The following is a 10,323-nucleotide window of genomic DNA, read 5'->3' as shown; positions in this document are numbered from 1 at the left end:
TTCTGGCAGGTTCAAACCAAGACCTTTTGGTTAGTAGTCAAATGCTTAATCACAAGACACTAGAACTCTTGAGTCACAATATAAAGATCTTAATGTAAACTATCCTATTGAATTGTCACATATTCATCCCATGGAGATTCTTGGCAGAAGATTTTAGATTACATGGGGAGGGCTCATTTTCCTTGCTATCTTAATTCCTTTAGGGGAGAGTCACTAATGCCATAGTCCTGGTGTTGTGGCCTCTCCACCTTGCTCAGCGCATTGCAGCACACAGGTGGGACCAGCTTTAGAATTCAAGAAACTGTGGCTAAGCTTGAGTACCCCAGGCTACACAAATTCTTGAGAAATGAGTCTTATGAGAGCATGTTAAATAACAAGCCATCAATTGTAGACCTTCAGAACACCTCTTTGAACTTTCATTTTGGCATGTTTCGATTTGCAAATATGTGAATCTGAATAAAACTCTTATTTCACAGGAGCTCTGTTTGTTTGTTTGTAAATATCCATCATAACCTTCTTTCTCTGAACCTCTGGTAATCAATGATCTTTTACCCCAGTCTTTTCCAAAATGGTTGTTAGTTGTCAAATGGCTTCTTTCATTTAGCAGTGTGTATGTAAGGCTTCTCCATGTGGTTTTATAGCTCATTTATTTTTATAACTGAATACTATTTCTTTTCTTTTCTTTTTTTTTGTAGTTAGTTCAGGGACTGTTTTTTGGCCTTTAGGAGTGTTTTCCAGTCGAGTCTGTTGGGGTGCCAAGCCCTGCCCCCAAGGTCTATTTTCAGTATTCCCTGGGGACTTTGTTGCTGTGTACCCCTTGCTGTTCTGCTGCACGCCCTTAGTGTTTTGCCTCGGTGTGGTGGGATCAGATCGGGCGGAATTCCCACACGGTGTCTCCAGTGTTTACCTATTCATCCATTGGAATGCATATTGGTTGACTCCACTTTGAGGCAATAATAGAGGTAGTGCACTGAAACCTGTAGGAGCTGGAACTCAGGTACAAGACTGCTTTGTTTTTATGGGGTTTGCTAGTTTTCCACTTTTAACATAGTGAAAATTACCACTTTTTGATAGTCCTTTCTAGAAATAGAAACCTTCTTTGATAGGTTTCTGCCTTCTACAGTTTCCAGCTTTCCCAGATGTCACTGGATAAACATCGGTGAGTTTCCCCCAGTGGTATACAATCTTTTCATATGCTTATGTGTCATCTTTATGTCTTCTTTTCTGAGATGTCTGTTCAGATCCTTTGCCCATTTTGTAATTGTGTTGTTTGCTTTCTCAGTGTTGAGCTTGTCTGGTGCTATGCTACAGGCAGTCTTCAGATTGTTACTATCTGACTTATAGACAACTCATACTTGCTCATCAATGTTACATATGTTTGCCCTCACTTTGAAATGATCAAGCCAACCCTTATTCATGACAAATTGTTCATCACAATTGCCTTACATTGCAACATGTTCATCTTTTAAGTTATTGATAAGTCTTTGAATCTTTTCTTATACTAAAGTTACTGCCGTTCAGTCTATACAGACTCATAGCGACCATATAGGACAGGGTAGAACTGTGAGTTTCCAAGACTGTAACACTTTACCAGAGTAGAAAGCCTCATTTTACCTCCATGGAGTAAGCTGGTAGTTTCAAACTGCTGCAAGCAGCCCAGTGCATAACCGCTACACCATCAGGACTTTTCCTCTTATATGAAAATAAAGCTAAATAAAATCCAGGTTACTTGTTTCTACTTACTTACAAATTTGACTTAAAGACATATGTAGGAATGAATCTCGCTTATAACCCAGAGTCTGCCAATGTATACCTAAAAAGTCACAGCTGAAGTCCTGGTAACCTGGCTTTTTCCTTCGTTGTCTTCTGCATTTGTGTAGTCTTGTATTTCACATTCAGATCCATGATCTCTTTTGAGTTACTTTTTGTGAGAAGCGTAAGTGTAAAGTCTGTGGCCAGACTCTCTTCCTTTCCTTTTCTTTTGCATGTGGATTGTTCAGCACTATTTGTTGAAAAGACTATCTTTCTTCATATATTTGCCTTTGCTCCTTTGTTAAAGATCAGTACCTATGTTTGTACGGGTCTATTTCTGGGGTCTGTATTTTGTTCTATTGATCTTTTGTGTATTCTTCCACCAAATCGAGATTATCATGATCGCCGTAGTTTTATAGTTAGTCTAGATGTTGGTTGGGTAGTGTCAGTGCTCTGGCTTTGACCTTCTTCAGTACTGTACTGGTTTTTCTGGGACTTTTGCTTTGCTTAGAATCTGTCTACCTATATCTATAACACAAGTTTCTGGAAATTTGAATGTGATTACATGGAATGTATGAGTTAAACTGGGAAGAATTGATGTCTTAACATTGGCTTTCTATCCATGAACATATTGTTGTTGTTGTTAGGTGCTGTAAAATTGATTTCAACTCCGTGACCGGCATGTGACAAGAGGAGAGTGATCCAATAAGATTTTCTATGCGGTAATCTTTATAAGAGCATGTCATCATGTTTCCTCCTGTGGGATGAGTTCAAATAACCAGCCTTTCAATTTGCAGCCTGGTGCTTGCCCCTGGTGTCACCAGAGTGTCTATCCATGGACATAAAGAGTTGATTTTGATTTTTGCTTTTTAAAATCTAGGAGCATAGAATATATATTAATTTACTTAGTTCTTCTTTGTTTCATTTGTCTAAGTTTTATATTTTTCTCATGTAGATCTTAGACATATTTTATAAGATTTATAGCAAGGTAGTTTAATATGTTGTGATCATGTAAATTGCATTTTAAATTTCAGATTCTGATTTTTGTTGCTATTGATTCCATGCTTTAACAATATTTTCTGTAAATATACTACAGAAACATAAGAAAATAGTCAGTTTATCCATTTTTGAATGTCTAATCCAATAACATGAATTACCTTTACCTTGTTGAGTAACCATCACCAGTATCCATCTCTAAAGTACGTGACCCGGTCACCCCTAACAGGTACTCAGTATCTCTTAAGCAATAACTACTCATGGTCCCCTCCACCCTTTCTGTCTAGTAAGGGTGGAGAAATGTGTCAAAGACTGTACTGATCAAACAATGAACTCATCCCTAATGGAGTGGCTGGAACTGCTTCCCTTTGGTGAGGTGTGTGATGCTAGCTGGTACTGATTTCGTAGGTCTTATAGGGCCTGAGAGCCAGATGTTCCCTACCCTGCTGTATGGGGTAATATTGCAGTGCGATTCATCACATTTTCATTGGCTGATTGGCAGAACGAGATCTTCAGAGCTTTCTTCCTAGTCAATCCAAGACTTCCAAGAGCATCTTAGTCTTGAATCTCTACTGGAACCTGTTCTGCACTATAGCCAGACCTTCAAGTCGGTTTATTCTAGTTAGACCTCTTTTGCTGAGAATTTATGTTTCTACCCCTGGTATACTGAATTCAAACCTAGAGTCTAATGACATCCCCAGGGGATTCTTATGTAGATGCAAAAATGTTGGGGGTAGTTTGTTTGTTTGGTAAGAGAGATAGAAATTCAACCAGTTTGAAGCCCTGATCATGGAAGCCGCCACTGACAGACAGGTAGTGGGTATGCATGAAGTACATTGGCTGGGAATTGAACCTGAGTTTCCTGCATGGAATGTGAGAATTGTTCTACTGATCCACCAACGCCTCTACTGCTAATGAATAGGGAAGGGTTAAAGGAAAGGGGCCTTTTCTTTCCCCCATATGAAGCTACATAAAAATGTTTATGGAAAAATTCCATTACATCTGAATTCCACTTTTCCATGAACTTTTTGAAGCCCCCTTGTAGTCCTGGTGGTGTAGTGGGTAAGCCTTGGATTTCAATCTGAAAGGTAAGCAGTTCAATACCACCAGCCACTCCAAGGGAGAAAGAAGGGGCTTTCTATTCCTGTAAACAGTAACAGTCTAAAAAACTCACAAGGCAGTTCTCAATGGCAAGTAGTTTGTTTTATTGTTAAGAGGGTAACTCAAAATATATTGCTAAAAATTATAGAAACCTTAATTAAGGAAAAATTCAAAATATGATGCTACTATTTCTTGACATATCCTTCATATCGGTCTATCTACTTCTGATGGTAGGGTTTCCATCTCTATAACCTTGTCCATAAAAATTCTGACTCTTTGACTTACAGCACCTCAAAATAGCAGTTATAGCTTCAAAAAAGACTCAAATCATATTCTTTTAGGATTTGGGGCATAAAAGCAATCAGGGACAAGATCAGGACTACTGTGGGTGAGATGAGTTCTTCCAGTGAAATTCTTGTAGTACAGTCTCTATTCTCGAAGAATGAGCAGGTGTCTTGTTGTGATGGGAAAAAAATGTAGGCACTAGTTCTATTGCCTTTTCCTCACCAATGTAGCTTTTCGTTTTCTTAAAACATCTGTCTAATAATCCCCTATGATCTTCCTGTGTCCTTTGAGAAAATCTAACAATTTTACCCCTTTTGAAATTCCTAAAACACAGTTGCCACAGGCCTCTGCCTTGAATGTAATGGGCCTAGTAGATTCCCTCCTAGTAGATCCCCCCTAGTAGATCTCCCCTAGTAGATCCCCCCAGAAACCAGCGTTTGGAATGAATGCAGTTTTGGGAGACTAAGACAAGTGTATTACTGAGAGAACTTGTCTGCAAACAGCCACTGATCACACTGGCATGTTTAAACAGGTTTTGTCTAAAATAAACCCATGTACGTATGAACTGGGGCCTGAGACACCACACCTTTTGATTGACCTTTGTATGTTGTCATTTTCAGGGTAAGCGGTGGACTAAAACAAGAAAATAACGTGTGTAAGAAAGGATGTGATAGGGTTCCTTGTTGCTACCTATTTCTTAAGGGTCCCATTGTATTCTTTTTTGAGAAGTTCAGGTTTGAATGGGAAGTGTGACCTCAAGCATTCCAGCCTACTCAGTCAGAGGTGTAACACATCTACCTGTGCTAGCTTTGCGTCTCAGTAGGTTGTGTCTGGAGGCCAGCATGATCCTTTGCTCTTTTGAGAACACAAATGTCACATGCAAATAGGGTGGCAAGGAAGAGTGGCTATGCATACTGAGTGTATCTCTCTGTCCATGCACATACTCCATTTTCCCATCAAACATCACTTATAAAATATAAGTTTGAAGATAAAATTCATAAGAACTTCAAGGCAGAAAAAGCAGAGCCAGCATGGAGTCCTCGGAGGAAGGTCCTCTGTGATCACTTAGGTTGCATATCCATGAAGCTAGTCCATGAACATGAAGCTAGTCCATGAACATGACTCTGAACTTCCTTAGTCATCCCACTGAGATAGGGTTGCCCGGTTTCTCCATTGCAAAGTTACTATTGCTTTCTTTTGCTTTCAATTCAAGGTTTTTTCAAAAAAGTCTATGGGAAAATGGAATGAACAGGTAATGGCTATGGGTGGCAGTGGGAGGCCAAGATACATTTGTGGAATCTATACAGGAATTAAGCCTCTCGTGATTTCTCTGTATCCATAACAGAGGGGTGGAAGGGAAGTGGTTACAAAATAGAGCGCATTAGAGAGATGGCTATAGATAAATGATAAACCTGACTTGAATGGTTAAAATTTTGTCAGTTGATGCTCTCCCTGCGCCCCACTGATGTCCATTGATCTGGTGTTTTTCTTGTTGGTCATATTGGGGGTTTATCTCAGATATGTTGTCATAGGGGGTCACCCTCTTGAATTTCTGTTATGTGCTTTTTTGTTTTTCAGTCTATGAAACTCAGTATTGATGAACCTACAGGGACAACAGGGTTTCATTGGTGGGGGGGGGGAGGTAAGGGAGCTGATGTCAAAGACTTCAAGAAGGGAGAGAATGTTTTAAATGGACTGTGGTAGCAATTGTACAATACTGTTTGATGTTATTGAACTATGGATGATATGAAATCGTTTTGAAAAACATAAAGGGAATTTTCTCACAAATTTTTTGAAGCGCCCGTCCCCCTATGTGTTACAAGCCAAACAATAAGTTCAAGTCGCACCGTTTGGAGAGGGACATGTGAACCGTTTTGTGGACGTACGTTGAAGTCACTCTGTTGTTGCTGGGTACCATCATGTCATTTCTGGCTCACAGTGACCCCGTGTGCAGTAGAAGGAAACACTGCCTGGGCCTGTGCCAGCCTCACAATTGTTGATCTGTTTGTGTCCTTCCAGCCAGCTATGCCAATTCATACTGTCGAAGGTCAAATCACTATAGTAATTAATAAATAAATAGTTTGGGATCGCTAGTGGCTTTGTAATTTCATAGCTCAAGGGTTAATTGTATCATCTCATGACCCATATCTTGTGTCCAATTCTGTAATGCTATCCCCCTTGCAAAAAAGCAAGGTAAATCAACCTAGTCTATGAAATCCAATCTCTCACCGATAAGAAATTTTAGGTCTTGGAACTGACCTAGACCAAGGAAGTGACCCTTTCCCTAGGAAGTGCACTGACCTACTTTCCACAGGAAATCTCCCCCTTTGTGGGCTCTGGGCAGCACCCTGTAGTGAGGTGGAATTCTATTCTGAGCAGCCTCTCCAATGACTGACTGGGAGTGAGTGATTATCTGCCCATGACGCAGGGAGCTCCAAGCCCCATCATCACCCTCGGGGTGCACAGCTTCTCTCTCCGGCCCACCATTCTCCTTGCATGGCAGATGTATTCGGCAGAAGACGCTGAGTGCAGGGAATTATTCCCACTACTTCCTGCTCATTTCAGTGCTGCTTTCATCCAGAGCTCTCAAAACTCGTCCTCAACAGGAATATGCTAACCTGAGACTGGGTCACCGAGGGACAGCCTAGGGATCTGGGAAGCTCGTTGACAGCTGCTGCCTTCGCTCTGAAGAGGATTGGTGTAGATATCAGCATGCTTGGTGACAGGAGGAGGGATGAGACGGTCTTTTAAGGTCTCTTCCAATCTGGAAGTCTATGAATATCACTACCAGCTGAAAATTATTCTACATGCTTTATTCATCGTGAAAATGATGCAGATTCCAAAATGTAGCTCTCACAAAGGTAGGTGGTCACTAAACCAGGCATGGAGACATAGAGCGCTCTGGAAACAGTGGCTGAGGAAAGTCCCTGAGTCTCTGCAAAGGTCATTGCAGGTATAGATGGAAGAAACACAGCATGCTTGTTATTACAGGGGAATAGGTCAAAAGGTTTTAAGTTCAATAGCAGAGAGCTAAGATTGCCCCCAAAGCGCTATTTTAATTCTAGGGTATATTAAGAACAGAAAAGAACTTGACTGAGGCAGAGCGAGCTCTTCTCTATTCTATGCTGGTCACTCCTTACTTGGACGATGCTGTTCCATTCCTGTTGTATTTGGGGGGTGTATTAGTCTGGGTACTTAGGAGAAACAAATCCACAGCAACTCATGTATAAGAGAGAGTTTTATGCAAAGAAAATATGCATCAGGAAAACATCCCAACCCAATGCTGCCCAAGCCCACAAGTCCAACATTAACCCATTAACCCAACACCAGTCCACAAAGTCCTTCACCTCACAAAACAGAGGCAATAATGCCAACTGCAGGAGGAAAGCTGAGTCAGTGAACGTGTAAGCATCTCAGCACTGGCAGGGGTCTCCACACGGCTGCTCTAGCACCCAGGGCTGCATCCGGATAGATCCATGCGGCTTCTCCTTGGGGATGTCTTGTAGGAAGTCACTCTTGCAAGCTGAAGCAGGGAACTGCTAAGGCAGCTGCACCCGATGCAACCATCACAAAACAAGAGACCCGAGAACTAGAAAGGCGAGGCTTCACCACCCATTTATCCCTTCGCCTTTCAACCAGCACCACATGTGATTATTGGCCAGGCTGGCACAATTAACTAATTCAGGGGGCTAGGACAAATGTGAGCTGTTCAGAGAACAATGACCTTTGAAGGGTGTCAGGACGATGCAAAGAGAAACAAAGGACAAGATAAAGCAAAACAGGCATCGTACACCTGGAAACTGAGGACAAAGGATCATGACTGTTACATTATGTCGTTTTTGACAGAATGGAATTTGAAGTCGTTTTGAAAAGTAAAACCAAATTGCAAGGAGGATGTGACAGGGATTTCTGTGTCAACAACGTATGAAGAAGACATTGTTAACATTCGGAGCTGTTCAGTGGTGAAATGGTGAAAACTGGCACGCTCCTCCCAGGTGAGCTAACATTAGTAACAATATATCAAGGCTTCTGAAAAGAGATTTAAACGGTAGATGGTATGCTTCTTCCTGGAAGACTCAAGATTATACAGATATCTCCTCTTTCTATATTAATCTCTAAACACAACTCAAATCAAGATCTCATTCACATTATTTTTTTGAAATTATTCAAATACACAACTGAATGGGGAAAAAATTCAGTAAAAGCCTGCATGCCCATTCGATGATTGAATTTTAAATCATTTCAGCTTTATTGAGCTATAACTCATATGCTATTCAACTTAGCTACACAGAGTGTGAGATTTATTTGGCTTTTGGTGTGTTTTCAGAATTTTACAAACAATGACCACACAATTGGAGGGCTTTTTCCTCATCCTCACAAAAACTTCCTCACAAAAAAAATTGTCCCTCACTCTCCCAGCTTCGTGTCTGCATTGCCACCACCGTCCTTTTGTCTAATTGCTGTTGAGTTGGTTTCAGCTGATCGTGAGCCAGTGATTGTCCGGGTAGCACCGGGCTCCACGGGTTTTCAATGGCTGATTTCCCCAGAAGTTTATCTCCAGACCTTTATTCTGAGCTGTCTCTAAGCAAACTCAATCTGCCAATGTTGGGGTGAGCAGCCAAGCACTGGACCCATTTGAACTACGCAGAAAGTAGTCACTCAAATAGCATCCCTATGACTGAATGAAGGGTTCACACAGGCTAGGTAGAAAGCAGCTCCAGGCTAACACTCCCAGCTCCATCACCAGTAGGTTATAAAGCCTTGGGCAGTTTACGTAATCTTTCTTGGCCTCAGTCTATTTATCTATATAATGTCCCCAATACTATTCAATTTACTATTGTGTGGTGAAAGAGCAACAGGACAAATGCAGCACCTGACTTGTAATCAATAAGGGCATCAGAAAAATAATTTTCCTGTATAACTGCTTAAAATTCCAAGTCAGTATATAATTTTTTTAATAAAATTAAGAGATACAGTATTAAAACCAGAGTATTAAACAAGGGTTTGGAAACATAAAGAGAGTCAAAGTTGAAGGTGAATGAGGAACCAGAAAGAGAGCTGGGCTGCCCTGGAGGCTGGTGAGGATGAATCAAGGACTCACACACCTTCCCCACCCTTGCAGCCCCAGGACAGGCTGCCTCCAGAGATGAGCATGGGGCTTGGAAGCAGGCAGGTCTGTGCGGGTCCCTGCTCCAGAGCTGTCTGCCTCTGAGAGTGGGGCCCGAGGGGAGACAGTGGCAGGCTGAGTGCACGGTGATACAGTGGGGCACAGAGCAGAGAGTAGATAAGTGACTGCCAGGTGATTTACAGCCTTTAAATGACTCTCCCCTTCTGCAAAACTCTTAATTTAATAGACAAACATCTTGGGATAATGGCTCACTAGAGACAGGACTGATGGGATAAATGCTGGAAGATTAAAGACCTGCAGTAGGGAGTACATGGCTCTATTATGAAAATGAAAAAGTACTTTTCCTGCAGAAAGTTTCCCCATCCCACCTTAAATGATGAACTTGAAACACCTCCAAAGAGGTGGGCAATGGACTATTTAAGGGGGGGAAAAAAAGACTCAGAGTTGTTGCACTTGCAAGAGGCCATGGAAACTGTTAGCAACATATCTTCGTCTATACATTTTGCATCCAAGGAAGCTGAGTTGCTGGACATTGAGAAGTCTTACCATGGTTAGACAATGTTAGTAGGAAAAACTCAGTGTCTTAATGTCCGTGCTAGTGTATGTTCCACAATGGACAGTGAATCCCTGTATCTATCTTCTAGTTTCAGTAATTCTCCTGTATTCTCAGTAATAAGTAAAAGGCTTTCTATAAAATACTTAAAGGAGGAGTAAGTGGAGCATCTGTGGAACTATGGAAACATCCTAGTAGAAATTGTTCACGTTCTTCTTGATCAAGATGCTTGAGGACAATATTTGAGGATTGACTGGTCCCTTGTATCTCCAGGGTTTACTTTCCAGTCTGAATACTCCCTACTTCAAACCATCGGAGAGCTCTTCTCATTGTTGTGTGAGTTAGTTGATTGTGCCAACCTGGCCGATAAACACATGTGGGGTTAATTGAAGGGTGAAGGGATAAATGGCTCAGTGGACCTCACCTTTGAGTTCTCGGGTCTCTTGCTTTGTGATGGTCAGACCAGGGTGAAGCTGCCTTAGCCAGTTCCCTTCTTCAGTTGGCAATG

The sequence above is a fragment of the Echinops telfairi genome, unplaced genomic scaffold (genome assembly GCF_000313985.2).
Source record: "Echinops telfairi isolate 266 unplaced genomic scaffold, ASM31398v2 ScPeMD7_7410;HRSCAF=8448, whole genome shotgun sequence".
Classification (NCBI taxonomy): domain Eukaryota; kingdom Metazoa; phylum Chordata; class Mammalia; order Afrosoricida; family Tenrecidae; genus Echinops; species Echinops telfairi.
This window is presented reverse-complemented; position numbering follows the sequence as displayed.